Here is a 16,822-nt window from a genome sequence, read left to right on the forward strand (position 1 = left end):
AAGTGAAATCCTAACCATGTCTATTCAGAGGTCCTACAGAATTCAACAGTGCTTACTTATTTCCAGGGAAAGGGGCTTAGAACTGCAGCCTTAATCACTAATTCTTCACTAATTTTCTTACCTTACCCCTTGTTTATCAGTCTCCTCCCTGTATGTAATACATGCCCCTCTCTTCTCCTTGTTTCCTTCAACATGGCCAAATTTACTTGACAAACGTCTTGGGAAAGTACATCTTCTTTGTTTATCATTCAGTTATTTTTATCAAAACACTGATATCCCAACTTTTCATCAGATGACTGTTTTGACCTATAAAGTCTTAAGCGGCTCAGGACCGCTGTACCTCAAGGACCGCCTCTTTCCATATGAACCTACCTGGACCCTGAGATCATCTTCTGAGGCCCTTCGTGTGCCTCCTCCTCGAGAGGTCCGGAGTGTGGCAACACGAGAATGGGCTTCTCTGCAGTGGCTCTCCATCTGTGGAATGCTCTCCCCTGAGAAGTTCACCTGGCACCTTCATTACACACCTTTAGGCGCCAGGCAAAAACGTTCCTTTTTAACCAGGCCTTTGGTTGATCTGTTTGACATCCTATACCCTTTTAAAGTGTGGCTTTTTTCTGGGAGGGCATTATTGAGTTGTTGTTTTTATTCTGATTATATATGTTGTGATCTTTTCTGTGAACTGCCCTGAGACCTCTGGGTATATAGGGTGGTATATAAACTCTAATAATAATAATAATAATAATGCTGTGGATTAAACAGTAATATAATTATATTAGGTGATCGACTGGCATCCATCCGTCTCATGAGACAATGGAGGAGTGCACCTTTGGGGGTGAAGTCAACTGTTTGTAGGTTACAGCACCTGCTGTGGCTATAGAGAGTGATACGGGAGAAACATGTTTTGCTGAAGGCATCCAGTTGTGCTGCTGCAGATGCACCATGAAATTCCTTTCTCTGCTGTTGAATGGACCACACAACAGGTTTGTATGGGAGGCTTTGTAAATGTGTTCAGTGACAATCCACATGGCATTCTGGAAGACGAGTGGAGGAAAAGCTGTATTGTCTTCATAACAACCCATCCAAGATGAAACTGATTGAAACTCAGAGTGTATTGTCATTCTTCCTCATCTGCATTACAAGATCTGAGACAACGCCATGCAATTGTTTCTCTGATAGCGTATCATCCTTCAGAAGCAGCTTTTCTGGCATCTGGTATGAGTGGCAGACCCTCCCTATAAAAAGTGTGGTTGGCTTAAAGTATTCAGATTTAGTGGACTGAACAAGTCCTCATCTCAACTGGGAATATAGGGAGCCAGATCCTTGACCCTAATTTATTCCAGATGTTAGCTGGAATGAACAGTGATCTCTAGCATCCACAGATACCTAAGCCTTGGGAAGGCATAAGTCTTTACACATCTTCCTACTCAATGACAGATCCAGATTCAAAATGGAGCAATAAAGAATTTAGTTTAACTTGATGAAAACGTCATGCGATCTGGGGGAAGAGAATCTTACTTACAATTAGGTAGCAAAAATATGAGGTAATAATTTCTCTGATAAATTTTCTGATAACTTTCTTTTTCAGGCTCCCTCTGTGCTGTTAGAGAATTTTGTCATCATCCCCACCTTGGAGAATATTCAGCAAAATGTCCCCTCCCCATTTCCATTACTCAAAAACAAGAGAGAGACTTTTGGGTGCAATCATAGATCCATCCGGTCAAAGGAAGCAATAGGTTTTGTCGTAGGGATGGCCAAATCAGTTATCTCCAGCCCATGAACTAGTAAGATACTTTCAGCATTAACTAGGCAGAAATTTCTCAGAAGAGATTTTTCTTTGAGATTTGCTGGGAATTTTCTTCCCACCCAACCTGTTTTTAGAATTTCATGCCCTCCCTCCAAGATTATTCAGTGAAATGTACACCCACCCACACCCACATTACATCACCCACATATAGAGTGAATAATTATGGAGGATATTTTCATTTAGCCCTAAAACAGTAATTAAAATGCAAAGAAGTGGAAGCAACACCTTCTAATCATGAGGAGGAGGTGACAACCCTGATAAAATTTTTGGAGGTAGATAGACTGGATTAGACCTGGAAAACATACTGAAATTTAATCCAGACAACACAATAAATAATAATATAATAATAAAATTTTATTTATACCCCGTCCTCCCCGGCCAGGGCCAGGCTCAGGGCGGCTAACACCAAATATAAATTACAATAAAACGTAGCAGTATTTGGGGTCCAGAAATCTGCTGATCTGGAGGATGTTGTGCAGTTGGTCCTGGATGGTATTGAACACCTCTTCAAGGACCAGGTATGCTGCTTGGGCATAGTCCTAGACTTGGCACATTTCAAAGAGGCATAAGAAAGCATGCTGCCAGTATACTGAACAGTAGTACGCATTGGTCAGTGTCGCAAAGGATTACTTGCTTAACAAAAACAAAACAAAAACATCCCTTCAAGCCAGGTACCCAGATCCTTTTGTGGGGTTCCTTATTTATGTGGTGTGGTACGTAAACACAACAGGCTGGGATGGCATAGAGGCAGCACCAGCGAAGGCCATGACAACCACAGCAGAAAAATCTTGTGGAAAGGGAATCTAATGCTCACATAACTCTTGGCTTATTTCAGAGAATGTTCCATGGCGATTCTGTTCCCAGTGTCATCCATTAGCATTAGCATATTAGGGAACTGGAGCTCCACGTTGTTCCTGCTAAAGTTAACAGCAGATAGAATTCTCCCTGGCTCAGCCAGAATTAGGATGTGGTTTTTTTCATTCCACTTTTATTCTTTACATCACTGTCATCATTATCACCAGGGCAGTGATTTTCTGGATTCGCAGGTGTCCAGATCTGTAGCCTGCAAATCAGGTATCAAATATCTGCAGCTGTGTCAGTTTATGGTCTATGCCCAGGTGCTTGCCACCTCCCTTTCTTAAACACACTGCTAAAAAAAACTGAGAGGGGCTTCAGACTGGACACTGCACAGCCCTCTTGTTGCAACATCCAAAAGCTGTTCATTCTGCTGTTTTGGAGAAGGGCCATTGCTCTGTGGCAGAATTATTGTTCTGCATGTAGAAGATCCCAGGTTTAATCCACGACATCTCTAGGTAGGGCTGGAAGCGGCCCCTATCTGAAATCCTGGAGAGCTGCTGCCAGTCAGTGTAGGCAGTACTGAGCTAGATGGACCAATGGCTTGACTCAGTCTAAGGCACCTTCCTTTATTCCTATGTTCACAGGTGAAGAAACCCTCTGCACTCTTTTCTTTTCAGGCAGCACATGGAGGCACATCAAAAGGGCTTGCCTATACAGTGGTACCTCGGGTTACATATGCTTCAGGTTACATACGCTTCAGGTTACAGACTCCACTAACCCAGAAATAGTACCTCAGGTTAAGAGCTTTGCTTTAGGATGAGAACAGAAATCGTGCCCTGGCGGCGCGGCAGAAGCAGGAGGCCCCATTAGCTAAAGTGGTGCTTCAGATTAAGAACAGTTTCAGGTTAAGTACGGACCTCCAGAACGAATTAAGTACTTAACCTGAGGTACCACTGTATTCTCCCACTCTCAGCAAACCTCCTGAGAGCACCCTGTAGAGATCCACAAGACAAGACTGGGTGCTCCAAGGACTAAGATAACTTCAAGTGTACGCTGTACCCTCTGTTATTATCTTAATTGCACCACACTACATATTCCACGGACGCGGTTGGCGCTGTGGGTTAAACCACAGAGCCTAGGACTTGCCAATCAGAAGGTCGGTGGTTCAAATCCCTGCGATGGGGTGAGCTCCCGTTGTTTGGTCCCAGCTCCTGCCAACCTAGCATGTACTGCTCTGGTTCACCAGAAGTGGCTTAGTCATGCTGGCCACATGACCCGGAAGCTGTACGCCGGCTCCCTCAGCCAATAAAGCGAGATGAGCGCCACAACCCCAGAGGTGGCCACGACTGGACCTAATGGTCAGGGGTCCCTTCACCTTTACCTTACATACTCCACATTGGGCTCTCTCTGGCTCTTTGGAACAAAGCACACTTGGCAAGGCTCAGATTGTGCTACACAAAAGCAGACCTTATATGTTGTTTTGGCAACAGATAAACTGAGAACGAGCCCTATGTAGCAGCAGCAGTAGCAACAGCAGCAGCAGTTGTTCCTGCTGCCGCCACTTTTCAGTTGCTACTCTTGTGAGCCCTAGAAGCTAAATCTTCAGTTAAAGGGACCCAGCTCACTTCAACAGTCTCCTAGTACGATGGAGCAGGGGAGCCTCTGGTCTCAGGGAGGTTTCTGCAATGGAGTACTCCAAGCCAGAGGACAGTAGTGCCACAGCCTCGGGCCAGAGGGTCCCTGGCTGCACAGGTTCATCTGTGGAAGCACTCCTGAGGCTGCCCTGCATGCCCTTCCCCTTCTGTTTCTGAGTCCTTGACCTCAATTTCCCCGAAGAAGGGAAATCCGACTCCGAGTCCCTGACATCTTAGTCCACAGAAACTTTGATTCCTGTGAGATTCCTCAAGCCATAATTAGATCCTACGTGGCTGAGAAATGTATGAAGCTGGGGTCTTCTGGCGCTGTGGGTCTCACCTGTTTCTGTGCTGGGTGTGGTGGAGTTGATAAGGTGACCAGAAACTAAGAAGGATATGAGTCACATCTTAGGATGGGGGAGACACATTCTAACACGAATCTACCCAATTTGTTCTTCTCAAAACAACAAACAAACTGAAAGACTTGAATCCTCTGAAATTCACATATTTCTGAATTTTGCAACAATTTATTCCAAGCCAGAAATTGGTATAAAATGCATACATTAGAGGAAGGTATGCATACAAAGTCAGAGTTAATTAAGATAGTGTACAAAATGCATCATATTTGAGAAATTGCAAGCAGAAATGAGTATATTAGTAGAAAAGTGCACTAAAATGCTGGTGAACAATGTGGCAAACTGATGTAGAAATGTGGCGAACTGAATTTAAGATTAGAAAAATGAGAAAACTAGTGCTGAAGAAGAGGGAAATATTGCATCCTTATTTGGCCATGTAAATCTGAGCAGCTCCAAACTTTCTCCCTTACACCTGGAAATGCCTCCTAGAACACCTCTGTGGTACCACATTCCTTCAAATCCCTCCTCAAAACCTACTCATTGAGCAAAGTCTTCACTATACCATACTTCTTTATCTGTGTATTTCACTCAATTTATGACTTGCCTAAAAATATAAATATTCATATACTACAGTTTCCAACCTTAAGTGCATGTCAATGGAAATAAATGCATGTTCCTCTACGCTGTAGTGTATCTTGATTTCCGTAAGGCTTTCAGCAAAGTTCCTTATGATATTCTTGCAGGGAAGCTGGCAAAATGTGGGATTGACAATGTTACTGTTTAAGTGCATTTGCAGTTGTGCGCCAGTGGTTCCTCATCATCCTGGGGGAAAGTGACAGGTGGAGGGCCGCAGGGTTCTGTCCTGTACCCCGTGCTGCTCAACATCTTTATAAATGACTTGGAAAGAAGAATAGAGGGGGTGCAAATTTGCAGATGACACCAAACTTAGGGGGTTACCTAATACCTCAGAAGATATAATCAAGATTCAAGATGTCCTTAACAGATTGAAGAACTGGGCCAAAACTGACAAAATGAATTTCAGTGGGGAAGAATGTATGGTTCTGCACCTAGGCAGGAATAACCAGATACACAAATATAGGATGTGTGACGCCTGGCTTGACAGCACTACATGTGAAAAAGTTTGGACAGATTTCTTTCTATAATCTGTAAAGGTAAAGGTAAAGGGACCTCTGACCATTAGGTCCAGTCGTGGCTGACTCTGGGGTTGCAGCACTCATCTCACTTTATTGGCCGAGGGAGCTGGCGTACAGCTTCCGGGTCATGTGGCCAGCATGACTAAGCCGCTTCTGGTGAACCAGAGCAGCGCACGGAAACGCTGTTTACCTTCCCGCCGGAGCGGTACCTATTTATCTACTTGCACTTTGACGTGCTTTCGAACTGCTAGGTTGGCAGGAGCAGGGACCGAGCAACAGGAGCTCACCCTGTCGCAGGGATTCAAACCGCCAACCTTCTGATCGGCAAGCCCTAGGCTCTGTGGTTTAACCCACAGCGCCACCCATGTCCCTTCTGACCACTGTCTTATTCCACTCTTCTCATTCTGGTGAGAAGTGAATGACCGAATCAAGGGACCAGTTGGTCCAGTGGGGCAGGCAAAGTAATTCCCTCCAGATGTCATTGGACTTCAGCTTCTATCAGCCCCAGTCAGCATGGCCAAAGGTCAGGGATGGTGGGATTTGGAGTAAAGCCACATCTAGATCTAGCCACTATGTTGGCTTCCATGCTGGAATTATTTTGGCCATTTGCTTCTGCCCATAGGAAGAATGGGCAAGAGGTGAGAAAGGAGTGAAAGGGCCTGAGGACCACCCACATCTCTCTGTAGATACAGCCTTGAAGTGAACATAACATCTGAGGAGCCTGATGATCTTCTGTTGCTTTATTAGCTGGGAGAAAGAAAGGACCAGAACAAAAGCAGGCGAGAGAAGCAGGCCTCAGGCGAGTACTTGGAAGTAGCAATTTATTATATTAAGATTGCATTCTTCATATAATTAATTGCTACTTCCAAGCACCAGTTTTATGATCCCATTCATTTTTTGCATTGCTGAATATTAACACTACATTCTACATCTTCACAAGGATCTGTTGCACAACATATCAAACACTGGTATAATTTCAATAAAGTCAGAAGTAGTAAGCCAGTGAATTCATCTCTTTCAATTACAGAGCATATCAAAAACCATTCAGGGTTTAGCAGTAAATATTATTTATTTTGATGTACGATAAGTCAAAAGAGTTGATGATGATCCATATATCATGCATAATTTGTTAGAGCTTCTGAACTTATTAGCAGCCGTGCTATTCCCTCTGACTCTGAACCAATGTATGAACATAACCATAAATCAGGCAAGGTTTATTCACAAGAAAACGACCTATGAAGATCAAATTGTGCAAACTGCCTGCTCAGCTGAAGAATGAGTCACTCTTTTTCTTAATACATATCAGGCATGAATAGAAAACATTTATCTGATCCCTCTGGCTATTGCACTCACTTGTATACAACCCTTGCCAACAGTAACAGCAACCTAGAGCTTTGAAGTTATGTAAATTGTCTTTGCAGGCACTAGCCAGTATTTTAATAGAATCACTCTTTGGCAATGCTATAAATGGCAACATGCTGTAAGATTCGATGGAGCCAGCAAATGCAGCAACCTTCCCAGTTTCCTACAACTTCGGGTCTCTTCTACTGCAGACATTGTTTCAACTGGAGGCAAAGTCGAGAAAGGCTAATGAATGCATATGTTCAACATTATGGTCCAGGCAGTCCACGGGTGTTTAAATGGGGTTTTCAGCATTCAGGAAGCATCAGAGGGAAACCTGGAATGCCACAGTAAAGATCAAATGTGGATGGCAGATTTTAAGTGAAAAGTGAGCTGGGCTCTTGAGGGGAGGGAAGCGAGAGGCATTTGGGGCCCCAGCTAATTCCTGCCTCACAAAAAAAATTAAAAAATCCTCATGCCGTGGTCAGAGAGCTATGCAAAATTTCAGCATGCTAGGAGCATGGATCTGCTGACTTAGCCTTGAAGTTGGTGGTGACTTAGCTTCTTTTGATAAGCTTCTCACAAACGCTTGGCTTATCAGAGGTGGTGCAACCCAAGAGTCACACCTCTGGACTCAGGCCAGGCAGAAGCACCCCACCTTCTTCTGCTCCTTCGTTGCTTGGGCAGAGCATAGGCATGGAAGTTATTATTACAATTTATCAATTCATGAATTGCCTTGTACATATGTCTCTAGGCGATTGACAGACATACCATAGAAAGAGTACGAAAACAACTGAAAGCAGGTTTCACAACAGTACAAAATGAACACCTGAGGCAAGGACCTTTCCTTCCAGCTGGAAAAGCTTATCAAAACAAAAATGTAATCAGTTGTTTCTGGAAAGTACAGATAGTGAGTGCCTGTCGTATCTCTGCAGGAATGTTGTTCCGCAGCCACGCTGAAAACCCTGCTCTGAGGTCCTGTGGACAGGGCTTCTGATCTTCTGGGGGATTCAAAGAGAAATTCTCTGGCAGAATGTAGCCATCTGCCACAGGGTAGACCAACCTAATGGGCTGGCCTAGGCATCATCCTTCAAAACAAGTTGATGGGGCTGTGTGCTCATTTTAATGTGAATACCCAGGCTAGGGACCCTACAGGACTTTAAAGCACATGTTGTCCAATATTGACAGCTATGCAAGACTAATTTGCCATATAGGGCATCAGTTGGAGGTTAGCAAACTTGCCCCTCAGATGAACTTGGAAGTAATCAAAATTCTTTGCCAGAAAAAAATGAATCACTTTGCCAAACAAATTGTGCCAATTTTCTAGTTGTGTCTGTTAAAAAGAGCTGGCTAGTAAAGAATAGACACATTTCTCCATATCCTTGCTAGGGGCTTGAGATGTTTGTGTACCTGTATGGGGGAGCTCATGGGTAAGAGCAGTGGTGTCACAACAGGGGGGCAGTACGCCCTGGGTGCCATGTCAGGGGGGGGGGGTGACAAGAAGACACCCTGAGGGGGCTCGCAGCAGCATGAGCAGCCATCGCACCACCACAGCCACATGTGGAGGATCCTCCATTCACAGCTGCAGCCATGAGCAGAGGATCCCAGCACCGTCCGTATGGTGCCGGAGCAGCACCGCCGGCAAACCGCTATGTACAGCGCATGTGCAGCAACACTACATATGGCACATGCGCTGCATGTAGCAACGCTGCACATGCGCCGTATATAGCGGTTTGCCGCCCCAGGTGTCACAACGCCTTTGTTTGCCCCTGGGTAGGAGGGTACCCTGCAGGTAGGTTGGTTGGCTTTTGTCGCCTAGTCTCATTTTTGAAAGGGTCAGCTCTTCAAAGAAGATAAGCAAGAAATTATTTTACAGTCTGGATTTCAATCCAAGCTGGGAAAGAATCTGGAGCTATTGAAAGCATTTCTGTCCCTTGAGATGAGTGATACTGAACCCTTGGAGTGCATTTCTGGGCCTGAACTGGGGAAATCTCTCAAGCATCAGCTGGGACTGGAGCAGAAGGCAGTCTCTGCACAAACATGAATGGTGCATGATGGCTTTGTCTCAGCGACCTGCTGAATATTAGGTGAGGAAAGCATCAGATTCATGATAATCCCATGAATTCATATTAATATTTTTTTTAATTCCTCATGAAAAATTCCAGACAGGTAGCTGTGCTAACCTGTTACACCAACTCTCTTCCCATTCTTCCCAGAAGTCCCAAGGTTCCTTAAAGATTGCCAGATTTATTGCGGCATAAACTGTCATGAGTGAGCCTGTTCACCAACAAAAGCCTGTTAACCTTCACCTGTTAGCCTTTCTGGTGCTGCTGGAATATACGGTGGTATTCAACTAGGTTTTATTACTCAGAGCAGACTCACTGAAATTAATGGAACTAATTTAGTCATCTTCATTCATTTCAATAGTGCTACTCTGAGCAAAATATGATTGAATACCACCCCTTGCATTTGCTTATAAAAGATACACTCAGAAAATAGAGGTGCTTCAGTCTCTTTAAAAACAATTGGCACAATAGTACTAAAATTATTTTCACATATTTTTTGGGGGGAAATAATTATTCATGAGAATAGGGGGTGCTCCTTAGCATAAGAGATTAACCCTAACAGATCATCAGTATCTCTAAATACCATGAAACATTCCCTGTATTGTGAGTTCCCCTGGAAATTTATATGAATTCCTCTAATAAAATAATTAATACTTGGTGGCAGGTGCTCAGGTCTAAGGCCCAGCAAGTACCTGAAGCAGACAGTCACTCTGAAATATAGACTGTGAGTATTTATTTGCAGCAGATTGATGGCACATAACAGAAGCGATTGTACAGACCTGGCTCTTTGGAATCACCTGATTATCAGGTATATGTTTCTGGTTTGTTTTCCTATGCTCCTTCTTTCAGTGGTGACTTGGGGACCCAGCAATAGAGAGCCTGTCCTTCAGAGCTCTTTACTGAAGCAATATGGCACCTGTCTCTCTCATTCAAGGCTGATATATTTTTTTTGGGTGGGGGGGGGCATGGCCGCATTTGGAGGAACACCTTGCTGGAACAACCCAAGAGTTTAGAACTGGACTGTATTTTACCAACTCCCCCCAAATTCCTGCTTTCCTGTCTGCAACTCCTACTTATGTCCTATACAAGTCAACACACTATGGAATACCACTTAGTCATTGTATTGGAGGTGAGGTCTTCGTAGTACATATCTTGTGCATCTGAAGAAGTAGCTTGTTGCCTCAATATACCACCTAATGTCAGGAATAAGCCAGCTCCAAGTGGAACTTTGCAGCCAGCTGCAGAATCTAGGCAGGAACAGAAAGGTTTAGATTTGACACAGGCTGTGCAGAGGCCAGAGCTGCCAGCATCGACTCCACATGACCTTGGATGGCCAGTTGCCAAAGGAACAACTGAGAGCGGGCTGGAACACAGCCAAAGCTCTCAGGAAGCTCAAACAGGTGCAAACAGACACAGAGACAGTCTTTCGGAACAGGAAGAGGTTGGAGCTGGGCTGCTGGACAGAAAGCAAAACAAGAGATGTAAAGGGCGAAGGTTCAATATCTTCTGTAGGAACCGGAAGAAATCTTCAGAAGGGTCATCTTGACTGATAACATTGACGGTTTTGTTAGAGCCATCTGGAGCTATCTGTTTGTTTTTGCAATAAATCCTCCTTTTAAATTACCTACGCTTACTGTGTTATCAAGCTGGGAACCTGGACTCCTGACATCTACTCTCTGAGATACCAAAAGCTCTGAACGTTCAGTTTTCTTTCTTTCTTTCTTTCTTTCTTTCTTTCTTTCTTTCTTTCTTTCTTTCTTTCTTTTTCTTTCTCTGTGCATCTGGTGGAAAGGTGTGACAAGCACACACATGCATGTCTGTGCATGCACAATGAGACTCAAGCGTAGCGTTTATCCACTTTTTGAACCTGGCATGCCATAGAATTTGTTTCTCCCACATCCCAACCTAAGTCCTCAAAACAGGCACTTAAAAAGTTTTGGAGTCAGTCAGTCTATTGCCAATCCATATTGGAATAAGAAAAAGAGGAGGTGATGCCAAAATGCCTGTGGCTTTTATAAACTACGTAAAATCAGGGGGTGGGATTCTAGCGAGGTGGATAATGAGCATAATACAGTAGATAAAAATCAGTTGTTATGGCTTGTCAAAGGCTATATATATATATATATATATATATATATATATTCATAGGAAAGCCCAAAAATGCTGTCATTTAGGGGGGAAAGACACACTTGTCAAATAATGTTTAGCACTTAAAAGACTGGATTTTTATTAGTATTTTTTTTTTTAAGTTCAGCTGGCATTTCCCCTACTCTTCCAAGTTGCAAAATGGCAATGTCGTTGATTCTACTATTCAGCCATTTGAAAGGCAGCATTTCTTTCTTAATAGCACTGTGCTGAATAATGCTTACTGGCGTGAAATCAAGTGGAGTGTGGCAGACAGCTGCAGAAGGACATGGCCACTGCCAACTTCCATGCACAGATTTCAATCTTAAACGAATCTCAGCAGAGCTTTAGTCGTAGGATAGACATAGCTCACATAAGTCTTTGCTAAGGCTGCTTGTCATCCCTTTTGGACTCAGGCCACCACAACTACAAAGGCGAACATTAGGAGATGGGGAGGCCTGGCTTCCTTATGTCAGTTTCCTTAGGAATTTCCCAGATGCTGATCCAGCAGCAGACATTGTCCCTGCTCCATCTGGCTACGCTGAAAAGCAAATACTAGCCGACTCCTTAATTCTAAAACCCCAGCTGCTTCCAATTAGCTTGACATGATTGGTTTACTCTGTTCAAGCCACTGCCATTTTTGACTCTCTGCTACATACCAGCAGTAGCATCACCGTTCCCCATGAGTGACACTGTGGTGTACTAGAATTGTCTTTCAAATCATAACGTTTTGCAATAGCAAGACCCATTATGTTATAGTTCCAAAAGCTTCCACCTCAGGGCAAGCTATCCTAAGTCTCGTGCAGAAATACCACAAGGAGGCCAGTTACCCACCTCTGCATACCCTTCAGCAGCATCCACAGTCACTAAGGACATGTATTCTGCACACAAGATACTGCACATACATGGTTGCATGGAACCAGGTGAGTCATAATTATTCATGATGGCTGAATGTAGCGGTACAATCTTGTGTACATAGCAGTAGCCACCTGATGCAGTAGGACTACAGAAGCAGTACAGTGGTACCTTGGGTTACATACGCTTCAGGTTATATACTCTTCAGGTTACAGACTTCGCTAACCCAGAAATAGTGCTTCAGGTTAAGAACTTTGCTTCAGGATAAGAACAGAAATCGTGCTCCAGCGGTGCGGCGGCAGCGGGAGGCCCCCTTGGCTAAAGTGGTGCTTCAGGTTAAGAACAGTTTCAGGTTAAGAATGGACCTCCGGAACGAATTAAGTACTTAACCTGAGGTACCACTGTATTACAAATTTGCATCTTTGGCACCTCCTTGCCCAAGCAACTCTCCATGATTTTAAGTCAATCCAATCCTGTCCAATATTTCAGCCTCTTCAGTAGCACTGCTCCATGTCCTCCTCCTACAAGATCCAAAAGTGGCCCATGTGCTGGGTGGAGGAAGCCGGCATCATATTTAAGTCCCAGGAGTAGAGCAGACTGAAGACTTGGCCAAAGCCTCCAGTTAGCCCCACCCCCAAGTGATTCCCACCTCCAAGCCTGCCTGCTATTGGCCCATTTGCAGGCAGGCAAATTCAGTGACCAACAGGAGCAAAATTACACCCAGCACTAGCCATTAGCCCCTGGATCTCAGATCATAGCCGGGGGGGGGGTGTGTGTGGCTGCTATGCCACAGCCACTGACCACACTGCAAAAGGTGAGTGGATTGCTTGGAACCAGGTGGGCTTTGAGCTTTTCAGTCCAAGCAGCTGAAAGCAAAAACTGGGGGGTGAACGAGGGGTGGGGTGGGTAGGAATAATCTATTTATGTGGAAATGTATCAGCCATGTGATGTTCTGAAGGGGGCAGCCATCACTGAAACTCAAATAATCTGGTCTGGGTTCTAGGTTTCCGTCAGTTTTTATGTAATCAGGGGAGAAAGCTCAGCTGTTCAAAACTACTTATGGAGATTGGATGACCTCACAGAAACACTGCTGTCTTTTGAAGATGGTGGAGTGATTGGCTGCTTCCTTGAAGAACAGCACAGTTCATTGAAGGTGGGGAAAAGGTTTTTCTGCAGGTAGAATTCTGCGACTACAGTGCAGGCCTATGGATGCTCATAGAGAAGCAAGTCCAACAGTGCAACTGAGTTGCATCTACTCAGAAATAAGCCCCATTAAGTTCAATGTGTAATTCATGTCTGGGATTTCAGCATATAGGGCTTATAACTTAGTACAAGATTGCAGCCATGGTGAATATCATTTCCTGGGCTTAATTAGAAGCCAGGTTTTGTTTTGGTTTTTTTGCTTTATGCAATGTGAGTCAAGTGGTGGAAATTAATTAGGAGTTGATTCTCATTCGGGGGAAAGGAAAGGTTTCTATCATGGGACCACTTTTCTGACTGTTCATTACTACATCCCTTTCTATGAAATAGTCAGTGGGTGCATTCTGCATTCCACACAAATCACTAATAAAAATATAGTGGAATTTACTTGCACCCAGCCTTTCTGTAATAATTATTGTCCCACTCAAGAGCAGAACACAAATGAAGATAGATCCCTCCCCACTCATGGAATACGCTCAATCTGGTATGGACAGCCAGGGTTGGCTTTAGGGTCAGATAAACCAGGCAACTCTTTGGGGTAGTGAAATTGGTCAGGGGATAACCGGGCTCCTGTTCAACTGGAACAGCTGAAACCTATTGTGCTAACAGATCATCATAACTTGTAAAGTTAGGAACACTGACCTGTGCAGGTAACGTATGTTTTTTATTCATGGAACAATTTTACAACATCAGTGCCTGTTAAAGATATACTGTGATTGTGATCAGATCCATGTGTGCGAATCCATGGTAATATATGACAAGGATAAATCATGAATGCAAATTGTGCATCAAATTAGTGAAATGGGCAATAAATACAACAAAAAAGTATCCAAAGGTTGAACAAAATGGAGGAGGGACGCAGAAGTTCCTTTCTTCTTTCTTTTTTTTTTGCCTGGGGGGCCATTTGGTCTGGGAAAACTCTGTCGGGGCATCCATCCCTCCTGTCCCATGTGGCCTCAAAGCACATTTATGCTCCACTGAGGCTGCTCTCAGAATCCCAAAACTCCCAGCTTGCCTTTCCTTTTAAATCTCCTCGCTTTGGAGAAGTCTCTTTGGAAGTCAAACGTGGCTCTATGGGACTTCTTTGGCAATTATCCACTTACATGTTGAATTTAATACTACTATGTTCCCAGCTGTTCGAAACTAGTTCAGCAACACTTGCATATTGCACCAGGTCTTGGGCACCATGTAAGATTAAATCCAGGGTCATCTCCTTTCTGGTCAGTTCCATGAGCAACTGTTGAACTGTTGTCATTTAGAATATCTAGAAATTGTACCCCTTTGTCATGACTGCAGCATGTATTTACTCAAGGTATGTGAGGGCAATTGAAATCCCTCATTACCACTTTCCAGAGCCAGTGTGGTGTAGTGGTTAAGAGAGGTAGACTCGTAATCTGGTGAACCGGGTTCGCGTCTCCGCTCCTCCACATGCAGCTGCTGGGTGACCTTGGGCTAGTCACACTTCTCTGAAGTCTCTCAGGCTCACTCACCTCACAGAGTGTTTGTTGTAGGGGAGGAAGGGAAAGGAGATTGTTAGCCGCTTTGAGACTCCTTCGGGTAGTGATAAAGCGGGATATCAAATCCAAACTCCTCCTCCTCCTCTTCTTCTTCTTCCCTCCTTGATTTCATTCACCACCTCAATGAAGACCACTTGGGTGGCATTGGCAGGAATTAGTCTCAGAGCTCTATGGAGAAGCCTCCCCCTTTTCAGAGTTCTAGCTTGTTTGACTCTGTATCTTCTTTGAAATGCAGAGCAACACCAATCCATGGATGACTAGGAGTATTAAGACTCAATTTTTTAAAAAATTATTTGCAAGAAAATGTACAACATCAGTGCCCATTCAATAAATCGTGTGTGTGTGAGAGTCATTGTGATCGGATCCGTGCATGCAAATCCATTGTATTATGTAACAGGGTTGGAAACCTGACAATTTGCATGCATCAAAGCTGTGAATAGACTGTGACTGCAAAATGGTATTCAAAAGTTGAAAAACCAGAGAGTGGAGCCAAGGGCACTCTCTGCCTGGAGTGTTGTTTGGGTCTATGGCATAACAGTAAGAGCAAGGAAGCCTTATATCAGGAAGCTACCAAGCTCCTCCAGTTATGTTTCATTCGCTCTCAGCAATTAGGTTTTACTTTCATCATTTCACATGAGTCTTCACAGTGGAAAGTAATCAACACTTAACTGGGCAATTGTAGGATATATAAATAAAAACAAAAACATACCCCAAACAGCAGGTCATCTCCCCAGCATTAGAACTGTCAGACTGCATACCAGACCTCAGAGCAGATATATTTTTTAGACTCCTCTCAGTTATATGTATGTGTGTGCCTCCATTACACTCCAGGGGAACAGAGTAGCTTGGAATCCACACATGCTTCATGAAATAATTACCTTAATTGTTAAAATGAACTACTTTTATTTCTCTATGATGTCCCACTTTTCCATAAATCATGCCTATGGCAGCTAACAACCATTCTGAAAACACAGACGAATCAATATAACACTTAAAACACTACCTGTGCTTTCTGGGAAGAACTGACTCTGTCTTTATTTTAACAAGCTTATCCAACAGGGTGAAAATGTTTAGGCATTTGTTTTGTATTGCTTTTAAGGCAGTGCTATTTTTCTAGAAAAAAGAAGTTATGGAACTCACCATGAACATCACCCTTGTTCTCTTATAGTGGCAATGGCACCCACCTGAGAGGTGCTGGAACTGAGTTCCAGCAAGTTCCGGCTGAAAAAAGTCCTGCTTTTAGGCTGGCTTTAGTTGTTGCTTTTTCTATGGCTATGTTTGTAAAATGCCTAGATACACATGTAAGCGGTGATTCACAAATTTAATAACAGTAAAAATAATAACAACATAATAATATTTGTTTTTTAAAAAGACAGTAGCAGAACTAAGAAATTCAGAGAATAAATGAAGTTTTACTGTTTGAGGTGTAGAAATGTTTCAGGTAATCAATTAAAGTTTTTCTCCTATCAAATGGTATAAGAGAACTAAGGATCTGGTGAACGCTAGCAAAGTTAAAAATTAACCCAGGATGCTTTCCCACAAAGCAATGCTAAGGGTTGGACAAATCGTCCTGGGGGAATTGAAATTTAAAGTGTTGTGAGGACTGCTCTGCAGCATGCCAGGAAGCTTGTTGGTTAAACTCTTTGCCTGAAGAATGTGGCTCTCCCAGTAATGTGGCACATTCCTCTCTTCTTTTCAATATAGTACAAGCCTGTAACTCTGGGGAATTCAAGCAACCATTGCAAATGCTTGACTTGGCAAAGCATTGCATCTTCAAAAGCAAATGGTCATTGGTTAAACACAGGGAGAGATGTCGGCTGGAGGGAAAAACATTGCTAATTCCTTCAACCTCCGTCTGTGGAAATGATAAAGTACTGCCATTATGGAAGGCTGCACGGTTAAATTAATTAGGCTCCTCCATTATGGAGCAGCCTTCTGAAGATTATTGCCATTTTCCTTTTTAAATGCCATTA

This window comes from Podarcis bocagei (assembly GCF_964188305.1).
Source record: "Podarcis bocagei genome assembly, chromosome: 8".
Classification (NCBI taxonomy): Eukaryota; Metazoa; Chordata; class Lepidosauria; order Squamata; family Lacertidae; genus Podarcis; species Podarcis bocagei.